The sequence below is a fragment of the Petaurus breviceps genome, unplaced genomic scaffold (genome assembly GCF_028583685.1).
Source record: "Petaurus breviceps papuanus isolate PSGF00001 unplaced genomic scaffold, PetGlider_PUasm1.0 90434, whole genome shotgun sequence".
In the NCBI taxonomy this organism is placed as follows: Eukaryota; Metazoa; Chordata; class Mammalia; order Diprotodontia; family Petauridae; genus Petaurus; species Petaurus breviceps.
In genome coordinates this window covers 812,132-828,965 of record NW_027187251.1, presented here as the reverse complement: position 1 = coordinate 828,965, position 16,834 = coordinate 812,132, and the positions used below count along the sequence as shown (strand labels likewise).

The 16,834-nt window shown below is 41.5% G+C and overlaps 1 protein-coding gene and 1 long non-coding RNA gene across 5 annotated transcripts in view; one reads left to right on the top strand and one right to left on the bottom strand.

Moving 5' to 3' along the window:
• The first annotated feature begins 261 nt into the window (after window positions 1-261).
• The window catches only part of ATF3 (activating transcription factor 3), a 173,169-nt gene continuing 156,596 nt past the window's right edge, over window positions 262-16,834 (top strand). For all 3 annotated transcript variants that reach the window (XM_069108750.1, XM_069108749.1, XM_069108751.1), the window contains exon 1: window positions 262-275. The gene's annotated coding sequence lies outside the window, so the exon portion shown is untranslated. The remainder of the gene's footprint in view (window positions 276-16,834) is intronic.
• The window catches only part of LOC138177538 (uncharacterized), a 43,786-nt gene continuing 42,130 nt past the window's right edge, over window positions 15,179-16,834 (bottom strand). For both annotated transcript variants that reach the window (XR_011172543.1, XR_011172542.1), the window contains one exon: window positions 15,179-16,569. This is a non-coding gene — a long non-coding RNA (uncharacterized lncRNA). The remainder of the gene's footprint in view (window positions 16,570-16,834) is intronic.

The following is a 16,834-nucleotide window of genomic DNA, read 5'->3' as shown; positions in this document are numbered from 1 at the left end:
TGACTATGTACAAACAAGCTAGATATGGAATAAATTGGAAGTAATCAAGAGAGGGGAGACACTAGTATTAGGAAAGTTCTAGAAAGGCCTCCTGTAGAAGGTGGTTTTAGTTGGGACTTGAAGGAAGCCATGGAAGCCAGGAGGCAGAATGAGGAAGGAGAGCATTCCAAGAATGAGAAAGAGTCAGTGAAAATTCCCAGAGTCTGGATATGGAGCATCTTGTCTGAAGAACATTAATGAGGCCAATGTTATTGGATCAGAGAGTACATGGGGATGTGCCAGGTATAAAGACTGGAATGGCAGAGAGAGAACAGGTTATAAAGGGCTTTAAGTGCCAAATAGAGGAATTTATATTTGGTCCTGCAGGTGAAAGGGAGTCACTGGGGTTTGTTGGGTCTGGTAAGAGACGTGGTCAGACCTTTATTTCAGGAAGATCACTTTGAGAGCTGAGTGAAGAATGAGCGGGATTAAGGAGAAAAACCAACCAGGAAGCTGTTGCAATAGTCCAGGCATGAGGAGATGAGGTCCTGTTCCAGGGTGGTATCAGTGTCAAAGGAGAGGAGAGGGCATATATGGGAGATGTTATGAAGGTAGAACCAATGGGCCTTGGCAACAGTTTGGATGCAGGGGGTGAGTGGAGAAGAGCCAGGAGAGTAGGGTCATGAAAACCTAGAGTGAAAAAGGACATTAAGAAGAAGAGGGTGATCAAGAGTATTAAAGACTGCAGAGAAGTCAAGAAGAATGAGGACTGAGAAAAGGCCATTGGATTTGGCAGGTAAGAGATAATTAGTAACTTTGAAAAAATGTCCTTCTCAGGGCTCCCTAAGAGGTTGGAAGTGTCTTTTTCTGGTACTTGTTATAGGAATGTAAATTTTTAAGATCTTCCCTGCCCCTAGGCTTAAGTGCACCTGGAGCTTGTGGTAGGAGGCTTGTTTCTCAGGAAATAAATACTTTTTGATTGGGCAGTGGGTCAAGAGGGTTGTTACATTCTCTGACCCAGGAGAGGGCTATATAAACCCTGATGTGAGGCTTTGTTTTGGGGCTTACTTTGAGAAATGTTGTGTGATTTGATCAGGTGGGACTCTGGGAAGCTGTTGAGAGCCCCCTGGCTTTGAAAAACCCAGATGTTGATGGTAACTGTGATTTGGTATGGATGTAATGGTTGGACAGTTTGGAAACCTGTCTGCTTGATCTGTTTCTCTGTCTTGATAATTCTGTCTGTATAACTCTGAAGTTCGGGGTGCACAGTGCCTGGCATATAGTAGGCATTTAATAAATACTTGTTGACTAGCTGAGACAAAGATTAAGTGACTTGCTTAAAGTTATATGGCTAGGACATTTCTGAGCTGGACTTGAACTCGAGTCTTCCTGACTTGGTTCAGTACTCTATCTACTGTACCACCTAACTGTCTCTTCTGTATGATCCTGTGATACTAAATAATATGTACTTATATGTGACCTGGCATGGTCTGTATGTAACTGGGCTGTGTGCAATTCCATGGATGTTGTATAATCAGCACCTACAGACCATAAACTTGTACTTGTTGATAATGTCATAGGAGGATAATAGCTTTAGGCTGGAAAGGACCTTAGAAAATTCATCTAGTCTAACTCCTTCCTTTTATAGATAAGGAAACTGAGGCTCAAAGAGTTAAAGTGACTTGCCCAAGGTCACACAGATAAACTTGTTGGGCTACAAATTTTTCAACTGTAAATTGGACTGTCTTCTTGGGGACAGGATTCCTTCTTGCCAGGTTGCTGGAAGCTGCTGCCAACTTTGTTCTTTCCCCTCTCGTGTTTCTGACGATTTATTGAGGCTTCTTTGAGTTTCAGGGTAATTTGCATGATCTGATGCCTAGCTCAATCACATTAATCAGTCAATTAATCAAATGCCCAGAATAGCTGGTATTATATGTAGCTAGTATTTTTTGCATCTTCTACAGGGCCATCTCCAGTCATCCTGATGAATATCTTGCCACAGGACCCAGATGGCTCTGAAGGAGAAAGTAAGGCTGGTAACCTTGTATAGCCCTCCCTCACTTAAATCCAATTCACTTGCAAATCATGGCATCATCTTCCTGATGTCATGGTCCTCTTCTAGAAAGAAGGACAAACAACAAAAATAACAACAATTTTATGCACTTTCCAAGTTAGTTTTATGAGGAATATGATCATTGAAACTCATCACAAGGAGATGGTACTTTGTAATTTGCAAAATCTTTTCATATATATTGTCTCTTTTAAAAAGTTTATTTATTTTATTTTTAATTTATGGAATAAAACAAGCATTTCCATAACATAGTATAATAAAAAGATGATTACACATGAAACTGCAAATCTATTATGTATAACTTGCTATTCCTTTTCAATATAAAATAAAGTTATCATGTAAATTTCTTTTTTTCTTTTTTCCCCCTCTCCCTCTTCCACCCTAGAGATGGCTACCATTAGACATAAATATGTGTTTGTATATGTATATGTATAAATGTGTGTGTGTGTGTAAAATCATTCTATATATACTTCTGTTTATCAGTTCTTTATCTGGATACAGATAGTATCTTTATTTCTGTGCCCTTTGTAGTTAATTTGGGTATTTATAACAGTCAAAATGACTTAGTCACTCAAAGATGCTGTTAAAACAACATTGCTGTTACTGTATACAATGTTCTCTTGGTCCTCACGATTTTATACAAGTCTATCTATATCACCAAGTTCATCAATTCTTATAGCACCATAGTTTTCCATCACAATTATATATCACAATCTAATCCTAACAACATATGCTAGGAGGTCAACAGGAGAAAGACTATTGTCTCCATTTTACAAATAAAGAAACTGATTGTTATGACCTGTCACAGTTGGGTACTATAACATGCTATTCTTTTGACATAATCATGTACTATTTCCTACTATGCTACTATTGACTGATTGGAATCAAGATAATGACTTCTTGGAAATCACATGATCACAGATATAAAACTGGAATAGATCTCAGGGAGTACTTGGCCCACCCTTTATTTTTCAAGGCCCAGGTTGGTCATCACCTAGGTAGGATCAGAACCCACACCCTCTAACTCCAGAATTATTGCTCTTTTCATGGCTGCCTCCTTGATGAAATGGGATAGATTATAGGCAGAAATGGAATGGTTAGGGACATTGAAGAAGAGTGACAATGATTTATTTCAGAATGTTCCCCTCCGTCTTTCCGCTATGTCTTGCTTTCTCTGCTCTCCTTCCTAAGAGAGTCTAAGAGCTGATGTAGCATCTCCTGACTCCTTACAAACATTGAAGTATTCCAAGATCCCTGTTCCAAGGAAAGGAGGGAGGGAGTGGAGGCTGGGAAGAGGAAGTATCAGTTGCTATAATGGGGATAAAGGAAGGAAGGAAGCTTAGACTCCTGCTTTTCTGGCGTCTGAGAATCTGTATATCTGAGACCTGCATTAAAAAGCATTGGACCCTGCAGAGGTTTGCCTTGTGGACAGGTCATTTTCCTTCACTGACATCCACTTTCTTCAAAATTAAGAAGTCTAATGCAAATCCACCTCTACTTGTTAAGCACAATTCACAACACCAAGAGCGTACAGATAAATTTGCCCAAACTTGCATTAATTTAATAGCTCCAAATTTCTTCTGAATTACTAAAAACAAATAGCAAAATCCATCAATCAATTTCCACCCTCCTAGGACTGTTGTGTGGTGTGGGTTTTGTACACTTATCAAACACTACCTAAATGCCCGTTGCCATATGTGGACAGGCCTTCATTTTACTTCCTACCCCTAATACTGTCACTGGAGTGGGGGAGGAGGCATCTGCAAACAGGAAAGAGAAAGGAAACACAACTTCAAACCCTGTGATAGGGTGGTAATTGGGAAGCCAGTGCCGCAGACAGACTGGCCTGTCTGCCATGTCTAGTGAGCAGTAATCAGGAAAGGGAGGATGAGAAGGGGGAGGTAGCAGAGTAGGGGAAGTGGCTTCTTGGGGCAAAGGCTTCTGGGTCTGTGCCAGCTTCACAAACCAGTACCAGGCAGCAGCTGCAAACCACTGGTGGGTCTGTACATGTTCTTCCTGTGGAAGGGGGATGGGGGTACATGCTGTAGGACACGTTCTCACATATGCAGTGAGCAGATGCCTTTAGCAGAATAATCTCTGAAGAAGAAGGCTATGTAAGTCAGCACATCTCTCTGACAGGGTGATCTTCTCAGATGTGGCACGCTCCTCATGTGGAAGCCTTCATTCCTACAACCATGATAGAAATACAGCTCTGCATGAAATTACAGGCAAAAACAGGGCCTTTTGGGAGCGGGTCCCAATATTTTGCCTAAGTGTTCTCAGTGCGGGAGTGAGAGAAAGGGCACACTTGGAATGATCCTTTAGGGGAAGCCCTTAGGAAAGAAATGACCTAAGCCCACTGATAAGGGAAGGGTAGGAGGACTGGACATGAGCCCATGATTTATCAGATACAGAACAATAGAGCAACATAATGGGAGAGGAATGAATCTGGGACTCCAGATTTCTCCTTTGGGAGGAATTCAAAGGCAAATAAGCCTTAAAAATAGGAACCTCTTTTCTGGCTTCTTGACTAAGTTGAAACATCTAATCCTTGGCTGGATCATGAGGGGGACCTTTCAGGAACTCCTGGGAATGCCAGGCAGTACATGTAGAGAGCTATGGACACCTGGAGAAATAGGGACCTCACAGAACTGGGAGGAAGGTAGGCAGCCTGTCAGGATTAGGACAAGGAGATCACAGATATAGGCAGAACTGTGAACTCTGGTGAGATGAAAGAGCCAGGACTCACAGACAGGACTTCTAGCCATGGAGTACAATTCTGTAGATCTTTCTGGAGTAACTAGACAGGATCTCCTGGTAGGAAGAGCCTTCCTATTGTATCTATGCCAGCCTAAGACTGAGGAAAGACAGAGTGGACCAATGATTAGAATACTAGACTTGGTATTGGAACTCTTAGGTTTAAACCCCGCATAGTCTCCCACTGGTCCCTGAAGGTCTCAGAGTCTGTTTCCCCATATGTAAAAGGGGTATAATAATACTCATTACCTACTTCACAGGGTTGTCCTTAGGAAAATACTTTTCTAACCCTTAAGAGATGCATAAGTGGGAGTCGTTCTAGAAATCCACAGCAGAGCTGTGATGCCCCAAGAACTGTGACATTTAGGATTGTTGGTGACCTTGGTTAAGTGATTTAATATCTTATAGGCCTTAGTTTCCACGTCTCCAAAATGGAAGCCAAGAATAGACTCCAATACCCCTTCTTGTTCTAATATACTGCAATACCTGATAATTTTCATTTTTTAAAAAGGCCCTTTTGATACAGTTTGGCCAACGTATCTGTAAAAGCAGTGGAAGAAAAAGAGATAAGATAGGGAACACAGAAACAACAGAACAGGGACCTTTATCACTGAGCAGGAATGCAGGTCAAAGGCTTCCAGCTGTACCCTTCCCTTTTTGGTGTTATTAAGTGACTTCTTCATTCCTACCTAAGTTCTAAAGCACTTTATATGGCCTAGGAGCTAGCTGCCATGGGCATGATGGGAATCCATTTATCCTAACCCGTCTAGAAGTGAGGCTTGGGGTGACTTTCAGTTGAGAGGGGAGAAAGTTAAGGATAAAAAAACCCATTTCATTCATTTACATCAGGCCTGCACAACCCGTAGCCCGCCAAAGGATGTTTTCCTCTACATTTTTTGTGGGCCTCCAGAAGTCCTTTGCCTGGTTTCAGATTGTGCAAGCCTGATTTAAATAATCCTTTCATGAGTCAGTCAAAATAGCTGAAAAATCTGTCAGTTAACTACTAGGATGTGTTGGCAGTCTCACAAAAGAGCAGTAACACTTGAGGGTGGGGAGTAACAAATAGCAGGTCCAGCAGATGGTAGCAGCAGCAGAAGCCAAGAGGAACGTCAGCAGCAACAAACTATCAGAATCAAGCCAGAACTGAGTAGCAGTGAGATATAGCCGGTTACTAGGAGACAGAGCCTTGAGATGCATGTTGCTGTTCAGTCATGTTCACTTGGGATTTTATTGGCAAAGACACTGGAGTGATTTGCCATTTCCTTCTCCAGGTAATTTTCCAGATGAGGAAACTTGGGCAAACAGGGTTAAGTGACTTGCCCAGGGTCACTTGGCTAAGTAAGTGTCTAAGGACTAATTTGAACTCAGGTCTTCCTGACTCCAGACCCAGTGCTCTATCAACTGTGCCACCTAGTTTCCCCTGAGAGGTGTAATAACTATTAAAGAACCTGTTTCTGACCTTGGAGTATGAGTTTTCCAGGTAATATTCCCTCCTCTAAGGATGTGTATGTGGTGATAGGGGCAGGAGCATGGAGGGAGGTAAAGGAAGATCTGTGGGATATTTTACCTCTTTGTATATGTGGACAAAGGCCTGAGGATTATTCAATTACTTGATTTTCCTTTGCTATTTCTTTTGTTATTGTGTCTCAAAATGCTTTGTTATTTGCTTGCTGACAGAGTGCACTGCACATCCTTGAACCATTTTTGTAAAATTATGATCACACCTATTATATTAAATCAGGGGTAGCAATGGGTTGAATAAGATCCCTATTACCTACTTATTTTTAAACAAATTGCAGATAATTTTAAGTTTAGGTTTATACATGCCCTATTAATTTTTAAAGTTTTTTTTTTTATTGGGGTGGCTAGGTGGCACCGGCCCCGGAGTCAGGAGGACCCAAGTTCGGTTCTGACCTCAGACACAACACCCACACAAAAATAAACTAGCCCTGTAACCTTGGGCAAGTTACTTAACCCCAACTGCCCTCCAAAAAGGCAAAAAAAAAAGTTTTTTTATGGTTCTTACTAAGATTATTATTATTTTTTAAAGCAATTGGGGTTAAGTAACTTGGAGATTAATTTTTAAAGGAAAACAGCATTAAGATTTTCATTGCTTCATGATCCCATGACAGAGAGGGGCTAGGGCATCAAAGACCAAAATCATCTGCTGAAATTCATAATAAGGACCATTATGCCTCCTTTTCCAAAGACTAGGCTACAAGAACCTCCCCCTCTCCAGTAAATTATGTATGTCATTTAACTCTTAATACCCCACACATCTTGTCCTGCTTTCCCTGAAGTGGTAAGGTAAGGCAGGAAAGGATATGAGCCAGTTTTGTAGTCCAGAAATCTCCTATCCTATGAAACTGCCCTTCGAAACTTGGGGAGAAAATAGATCTACCACCTAACTCCACTAGAGAAATTTCCTGTCTCCATCTCCATTTCTTCATCTGTTACAATAAGTTGTGATAATGCCTGTGGGAACTGGAATTAGTTTCCCAGGTTTAGTTACAAGCAGTAACCAAAAAGGGAGGTGGGAGGGGAGAGAGAGAGAGAGAGAGAGAGAGAGAGAGAGAGAGAGAGAGAGAATGAATTCCCCTTCCATATATGACATCATACATAAAGTGCTGGACTTTGAGACAGAAAGACCTGAGTTCAAATTCCATCTCAAACTCTTTCTAGCTTTGTGAACTTGGGCAAGTCATTTAACCTCTATCTGCCTCTGTTTTTTCATCTGCATAAAAGGGATCATAACAGCACCTATCCCTAGGGTTGTTGTGAAGATCAAATTAGACAATATTTGTAAAGTGCTTTGGAAACTTGAAAGTGCTATATAAATATTAGCTATTGTCATTATTAGGTTCTCAAAGGCAAAAACAGGTACCTGTGTGAAACAGAGACCAGGTCTCTGAGCTTCTTTTTAGGTTTCTCCACCTAAGTCCCCACAACCTCTCTCCCCTGAATATTCATTGGCACAGGGAAAATCTGTTATTCGTGGGCAATTAGGCCATAAAAGCCCAAATTCATAAGCCCCAAGTCAGGGTTACAGTTTTAGTGGTGATTGTTACTCCTTGAAAAGGAAAAGGAAAATCAAATTCAGCAAACATTTCCCAAGCCCCCAGAATGAATTGTGTAGCTGTCAGCTTACAAAAGCGATTTAAAGGTTTCATTGGAATCAGCTGCTCTGGCTTGGGACCATCTATGTTGTAATGGGGCTACTCAGGCATCCCCAGAATAGATACCCCACAACCAAACTTCCTGATTTTATATCTATTTATATATGCATGTGTGTGCATTTGTGCATGTACTTAGAAGTCACTGACACCAAAAATATGCCCTCCTTACACATTTCTTTGTTTTCTGCAGTTTCCTTATTCTATATTTATACATCAGGAGACTGGAAACTGCTCTCTTGATGGATTGACCCCTTAGTATTGAGAAATAGTAGGTAGTAGTGAAAAGCCCACTAAGTTGGGAGACAGGAGATTGGGGCTTCTACTAGGCCATAAATTTGCCATATGATTGAGGGGAAGCCTTTTAACATCTCAAAAGCTTCATTTTTCTGATGTGCAAAATGAAGGGAAAAGTGGGCTCTAAGTTTCCTTTCAGCTCTGAATCTGAGGATCCGATCTATACTCTTCCCCCTAATCTGGGCCTTAAATATGGTTACCCTTGTGTGGGGGGTCATTCTGTGAGCACACCACCCCAAGCTACTGGATCCACAATTGTATAAATGGAGCCTGTAATGGAAATGCAAATTTAAAGATCTTCCCTGCCCCTAGGCTAAAGTGCACCTGGAGACTGGGGTGGGAGGCTTGTTTTTCAGTTGATACTTTTTGATTGGCCAGTGGGTCCAAAAGGTTGTTATATTCCCTGAGCCAGGAGAAGGCTATATAAGCCCTGATGTGCAGCTTTGTTTGGGGACTCACTTTGAGAAGTGTTCTGTGATTTGATCTGAATTGTGGGAAGCCGTTGTTGAGAGTCCCCTGGCTTTGAAAAACCCAGATGTTGACTGGGTATGGATGTAATGGTTGGACAGTTTGGAAAGCTGTCTACTTGATCTGTTAATGTCTTGATAATTCTGTCTGTATATTTTGAAGTTTGGGGTGCTGACCTTTTTCCCCTGAACAAGGTAAACGATATATGTCTGACTGATTAAAGTAAGCTTGTTAACCCATTTTGAGTTGCTTGCCTTTAACAAAGCAGATCCAAGAACCTGTGTGAGCAGGCACCTTGGGGACACTGGGGTGCTTGCTGCTACAGAGCCACACTGAGGGCAGGGCAACTAGGCAAAATGTAGAGGGTACAAAAATGTAACACATGCTCTTCTTCAACTGTGTAGAAGCCATGATGTAGAGTATGGGTTGTGGTTTTGGGTTTTTTTTTTGTTTTGTTTTGTTTTGTTTTGCTTTTTGGAGGGAGGAAGGCAAGGCATTTGGGATCCAGTGACTTGCCCAAGGTTACACAGCTAATTAGAGTTAAGTGTCTGAGGACACATTTGAACTCAGGTCCTCCTGACTCCAGGGCCAGTGCTCTATTCACTGTGCCATCTAACTTCCCCTTGTGATTTTTTTTTTGCTTTTTTGGCGGGGGGAAGGCAGGGAAATTGGGGGTTAAATGACTTGCCCAAGGTCACACAGTTAGTAAGTGTTCAGTGTCTGAGGACTGATTTGAACTCAGGTCCTCCTGACTCCAGGCTGGTGCTCTATTCACTGAGCCATATAGCTGTCCCCAAGAATATGGGTTCTTAACCTTCATCTTTGGCAGTGTAGTGAAATCTATGTACTCCTAAGTATGATGTCTTTACGTGGTGCTGCTGGCAGTGATTTTGTTATGAGGGTGAGAGACTTTGATTGTACAGACAGGAACTAAGTAGGTCTATACAACTTCCTCATATGGAGACTCTGGTCTTTTGCCCAAGAACTCTAACTCCAATGTTGGAGGGCCCAGACCTGTTTTAGATGGTCTCAGTTTTTCCAATGTCTTGGCAGGGTTAGAGTCCTGCCCAAACAAAGCAAGCCAACAAGCATTTATTAAGAATTTACTGTCTGCCAGGCAATGTGCTAAGTGCTGAGAATACAAATATAAACAGAAAGCAAGACAATCCTGGACCTCAAGGAGCTTCCATTCTAATGGAGGAAGACAACACATTAAAAGGAAGCTGAGAGGTGGCTAGGTGGCACAGTGAATAGAGCACCAGCCTGGAGTCAGGAGGACCTGAGTTCAAATCCGTCCTCAGACACTGAACACTTACTGTGTGACCTTGGGCAAGTCACTTAACCCCCAATTTCCCTGCCTTCTCCCCTCCAAAGAAGCAAAAAAAAAAATCACAAGGGGAAGTTAGATGGCACAGTGAATAGAGCACTGGCCCTGGAGTCAGGAGGACCTGAGTTCAAATCCGTCCTCAGACACTTAACACGTACTAGCTATGTGACCTTGGGCAAATCACTTAACCCCAATTGCCCTGCCTTCCCCCCTTCAAAGAAGCAAAAAAAAATCACAAGGGGAAGTTAGATGGCACAGTGAATAGAGCACTGGCCCTGGAGTCATGAGGACCTGAGTTCAAATCTGTCCTCAGACACTTAACACGTACTAGCTGTGTGACCTTGGGCAAGTCACTTAACCCCAATTGTCCTGCCTTCCCCCTCCAAAAAAGAAAAGGAAGCTGAAAAGTGTGGGAACAGGGAGAGAAGCTCAGGGGCATTGTGGAGAAAGTTCAAGAGATTCTGGAATACAGCCTGGAGAGGAAAGAAGACATGGCTGACCTGGGCAACCTCTTAAAAATGGAAGTTTTGGAATAAACCAGACCAGGGGTGGGGAACCTGTGGCCTCAAGGCCACAGGTGACCCTCTACATTAAGTGCAGCCTTTTGACTGAATCCTAACTTCACAGAACAAATCCCCTTAATAAAAGGATTTGCTCTGTAAAATTTGGACTCCGCCAAAAGGCAGCACCTTTCTGAAGGCCACATATGGCCTTGAGACTGCAGGTTCCCCACCCCTGAACCAGACAATGTGAAGGAGAGGCCACAGGGGAAGAGGCAGTTCCAATATGTGAAGATAAGTTTGCTGCTGCTGCTTCTTTACATAGACGGCTTTCCCATACATTTGACATTCTGCATCTCTAAAGCCAGATGAGATGATTTCCAAGGTTCCTTTCAGCTATAACCATCTGTGAGTATTGAAGCTTCATGTGATTGATCTCTGAGCAGATTATTATCACCTCTCCTTAGCTCATGTTGTTGCTGTAGTTCAGTCATTTTCAGCTTTGTCCAACACTCCATGATCCTACTTGGGGTTTTTTTGGCAAAGATACTGGAGTTGGCAGCTAGGTGGCATAGTGAATAGAGCACTGGCCCTGGAGTCAGGAGGACCTGAGTTCAAATCCAGCCTCAGACACTTAACACAAAAACTAGCCATGTGACCTTGGGTAAGTCACTTAATCCAATTGTCCTCCAAAAAACCAAAACAAAACAAAAAGTTCCCAAAATTATAGGGGCAGCTAGGTGGCACAGTGAGTAGAGCACCAGCCCTGGAGTCAGGAGGACCTGAGTTCAAATCCAGCCTCAGACATTTAACACAAAAAATAGCCGTGTGACCTTGGGCAAGTCACTTAACCCCAACTGCCCTCCAAAAAGCAAAAAAAAAAAAAGATACTGAAGTAATTTGCCATTTCCTTCTCTAGTTCATTTTACAAATGAGGAAATTGAGGCAAACAGGTTTAAATGACTTTCCTAAGGTCTCACAGCTAGTAAGTGTCTGAGGCCACATTTGAACTCAGGAAGATGAGTCTTCCTGACTACAAGCCCAGTGTCCTTTGCACTATAGCTGCCCCTTTTTGACTCACAGGGCTTCCCAATAGGAGAGGAATTCCTTCCACTCTCCCTCATTTCTCTGTCACTTCTTTGAGGGGCATGGACTATTTCACTTTTGTCCTTGTATCTCTGCTTGGATTAAAGCAGATATTAAAAAAATGCTTATTGGGGGATGGCTAGGTGGTGCAGTGAATACAGCACCAGCCCTGGAGTCAGGAGGACCTGGGTTTGGATCCGGCCTCAGACACTTAACACAAAAAATAGCCGTGTGACCTTGGGCAAGTCACTTAACTACAATTGCCCTCCAAAAAGCGAAAAAAAATGCTTACTGATACATTTATTCTTACCTAATATTAAATAGTACTATCATCCTATCATACTTTGGGATAGCTTCTCAAAAAAAGCTGAGACTCCTGTGCCACACAGAATTTCTGCTGTCCACTCCTTGGAAGTGGACAGCTCAGATCTTGGAAACATCTCTTCAACTCAGCTCCCTTCTTGTCCATTTCCCACTTATGTACAGTATTATTACAATACCAGAAAAGTTTAAAGTCCCTATCCCTTTCCCATGACTTGGCTTGTAACTTACAAGTTAAGCATTCCCTGTTCCCTTTCAGGAGCATTTGTTTCTCACAAATCCACAATGCTTTCCAAATTTTCCTGCTGAAATCTTAACCACCTTTTTCAAAACTAATTTCAAAGAGAAGTTCCTATATGAAGCCTTCTTTGGTTCTCCATAAGAGAAATAAGCTGTTCTTTCATGAATCTTGGATGAATGAATGCATGAATGAATGAATGTGAAAGGATTTATTACACACATAGTATAGAACTCAGTTTTCACTACTCTTGTGCACTTAGCATGTTCCATTTTGTATGATACATGCCTCTACTGTATCCCCTCTCTCCCTTTAGGCTGTATGCACTAGTAAGACAGGTAAAATGTTTTGTGCCATCTTTGGTCTCCCCTGCGCCTAGCACAGGGCTGTCCATACAAGAAAGCGCTTAATACATGTTGGTTGAATTTAAATAAGGAGCCTTGCCATTTCCTTCCTACCTCATCAGATTCCCTCCCAATACCCCAGTTCTTTGTCATCAGAGTTCTTGAGAAGTCTCACTAGTGACAGGGCTGCTAGTGACCACTCCAATGCCTTGGAAGGTCAGAGATGACAAGGCAGCCCTGTGACTCCAGCATGACCACCAGTTGTCCAGTTGAGGCTGAGGCTGAGGCTGCCTTCCACCTGGCCATCTTAAAATGCCTCATCTTGGAGGCACTTTTTGATAAACCCTATGCAAACCGCTGCTTGTGGGGAGCATTTGTATTCAAACAAAAACACATGGGCATGTTCCATTGGGATGAATAGAATCTTTATTAGAAAAGATCTCCCCATCTTCCAGATAGTCTCCTCCTAAGCCTCCCTAAAGCTGAGTAACTATGTCATTAATAATCAAGATATTTGGGGAGGGGGGAGAAAAGCCCCCTTGGAACATCTGCAACTTAATACAAGATAGAGGGCTTGATGTCAGATCTCTCAGTACCTTCCGATCCTTTTTGCACTGCACTTGACAAGCTCTACAGGGCACAGGAGCCTCATTGTAACAAGACCCCCTTCAATTTATCTATTTGCTAGATTGAAAAATCACAGATTTAGAGTTGGATGAGCCCTTAGACCTCATCTGGTCTGACACTCAAATTTTACCATCAGGCAACAAGAATTTATTAAACATCTACCATGTTCCAGGTACCGTGCTAGGCCCTAAAGGATGCAAAGATACAAATGAAACAGTTCTTGTCTTCAAGAAGCTTATAGTCTATCTGAAGCAAAAACATGCACGTAGAAGTATATTTGAAAGAAATTTAAGGTCATGAGAAAGGAGGGGAGAATGTGAAGCTGGGGATTGGCATTAGGAATCTATAAAGTCCTCAACTAGCAGGTGGCCCTTGAGCTAAACTTGAAGGAAACCAGATACTCAAAGAGGAAGAGATGAAAAGGGAATGCATCCTGGACAAGGGACACGGATTGTGCAAAGGCACAGAGGCAAAAGGCTGTGTATGAGAAACAGCAAGTGGACCAGTTGGGTGGGAATGTATTCCATGGAGGACTGTAATATGTACAGAAAAGGAAACTGAGGCCTAGAACCTTATTAGGAGTTCTTTTGGGTACTTCCTTAACTAAACCCTTACAGACAGAGTCCTGCAACAGAACCAGCGTAACACAACACTGTCCTCTTTATTTTTGCTCATCCCTTCATTGTTTCCATAAGGGAATTTCCCCAAAGACTCTGACTTGCCTCTTCAAAATCTCCAAAATATTTTTATTTGAACTCTTTTTGATGGAAAGCTTCCTGACAGGTATTGTATATTTCTTTGTCTTTGTAAGCAGGGGATACTGGATGTAATTTCATGGATATTTTTGTTGACTCGGTGCTGTCATCAGGAACATCAATCATGGGGAAAGACTTGGACTTGCAGGGCAAAGACCTAGACTCAAATCCCACATCTACCACTTACTAGCTCTGGTGACCTTGGGCAAAGCTCCCTGACCTTTAGTTTCCTCTTGTGTAAAATGATGATTTGCCCTACCTCCTCCATAGGGTTGCTATGAAAAACAAATGAAGATCTGTATATCTCTAATAGAAAATGACTATAGTTCTCTTTAAACTTTTAAAGTTTAAAGAGATTTCTCTGTACCTCAGTTCTCCCATCTGTAAAATGAGGAACTCAAACTTGGTGGTCTCTTACTCTGAGATTTTATGAACTTCTGGAGTCATCCAGTTGGCTTAAGGGTCATTCTGCTCTCAAGACTTTTTCTGAATCATGATCACAAGTTAATGTGACCTTTTTTGTTACAGAAGTTCCCAGTTCATCTTCAATCTCTCTTTGGAATCTAACCGCCAACATTTTGGCATATGTAGGGTAGAGAGAACCGTAGGTGGAAGGAAACAATGAGGATTGTATGTAATATGGTGAGATGGCAGTGATTCAGCTGTTATACCATTGCACACTTGAGTCATTCTTTTATTTGGCTCCCCTCTTGTGTTCAAAGTGCCTTTTGCTACAAGAAATGACCTAACGCATTACAGTAGCGGTTCTCAGACTTTTTGGACTCAGGACCTCTTTACTCTCTTAAAAATTATTGAGGATGCCAAAGAACTTTTGTTTATGTGAGTTATATCTAGTGATGTTTACTGTATTTGAAATTAAAATGGATACTTTTAAATAGCTATTTGGTAATTGAATTAAAAATAAGACTATCCATCAATTGGGGAATGACTGAACAAGTTGTGGTACATGATTTTAATAGAATACTTTTATGCCATAATAAGTGACAAGCAGGATGATTTCAGAAAAACCTAGAAAGACTTTTTTTAACTGATGTGAAGTAAAGTGAGCAGAACCAAGAGAACACTGTACATAGTAATAGCAGTATTGTATGATGACCAACCGTGAATGACTTAGCTATTCTCCACAAAACAATGATCCAAGAAAAGACTCATGATGAAAAATGCTATCCACTTCTAGATAAGGAAATGACGGGGTCTGAATGCAGAGCAAAACATACAATTTTTCACTTTCTCTTTATTTTTTGGTTCAAACTTTCTTCTACAAAAAGACTAATATGGAAATGTTTCACATGATTGCAAATGTACAACCTATACCAGATTGCTTATTATCTGAGGGAGGGGGAAGAGAAGAAGGGAGAAAGAGAATTTGGACCTCAAAATTTTTGAAAAGAATGTTTAAAATTGTTTTTATGTGTAATTGGGGAAGATATAATTAAAAATAAGAATGCCAAATCTATTTTAGGTTAACCTAAATAACACATTTTATGAAAAATATTTCAATGAAAATAACAATTTCCAAAGCCAAAAAATTTTAGCCAGAAGAGTGGCATTAGCTTACACAGTTTTGTAAATCTCTTTAATGTATGTATTAATAGAAGACAGCTAGATACCCATATTTGCTTCTGTACTCAATCTAATATACTATATTATTTTGGTTGAAATGTATGAAGAAAAACTGGCCTCATACAGATATATGATTGGAAAAAGGAGGTTTTTATACAGTGGACGACTAAAGTCTTAGTATTGTTATTAAAATAGTTTTGACCTTGCAATCTCCCTGAAAGGGTTTCAGGGATACCCAGAGGTCTGTACATCATACTTTGAGAATTGCTGCCTAAGAGTAAAAATTTTCAGAACAGGAAGGCAGTGGGTAATAGTAGGATGAAGAGTAGATGTGGATGCAGAAAACCTCAGTTTGCATTTGAGTTCTTTCACTTTACCTATATGACTTTAAGCAAGACACCACACACCTCTGGGGCCCATTTCTCTCATTTGCACAGGGAATTCCCATTAGATGATTTTTAAGGCTTCTTCTAGTTTAAATCTATGATCCTATCAACTAGGTGCAGTCATGACTCTGACCTCACTCACGTAGCGCTGGTGAAATCTCCCTCTCAGAGTTCTAGGGGCTCCCCTGAAGGGCTGCAGCATCTTTCTCTGATGCTATTGACTCTAGCCCCAATCCAATGCTTTCCCCCCACTGTTAGCCACTAGTAATTAGCACCCCAGTTCCATTTATCTAATTAATATCAATTAGCTTTTATGAAGGGATATTTACTTTGAAAATATAGCAAGAACGAGTACAAATATTCCTCTTTCTACCATAATACTTGGGAGTCATACCCTTAATCTATACCAGCTAAGGACAGTGGGCTCAGACTTAATGTAATATTATAGCACTGACCCCACCAAGTTCACTTCCCAACGTGGCATAACTGCTGGATGATCATGTGTCTCCATTACTGCTAGGATGGGTCCTGATAGTGTTGTTCCTTGGGGCCTTGAAGCTTGGTTGGTTTGTAGAACCCTGGCATGGATTCTGCTCCTGGACCTGCTGGCAGATCCTTCTCCTGATCTATTTGACATACTTGTCTCCAATCTCCACCTAAAAGTAGGAAAAATAGAGAGAAGATAAAGGCCTGATGCCTCTCTCCTCACCAAGAACTTAGTCCTTGCCTTCTCACTTGAAGATACCAGGCAAGAAAAATTGAGACTGAAGGACAGGCCCTGACTGATTATACCACAATTCTAACTCTATAGTCAATCAAAGAGGCTCCTTTTCACTGTGCAGTTAGTGGACCAGAATCAGTTACAGAATGCCTGTGCATGTCCTAACATCCATATTGAAACTGCCTCAACTAAGTATTCTG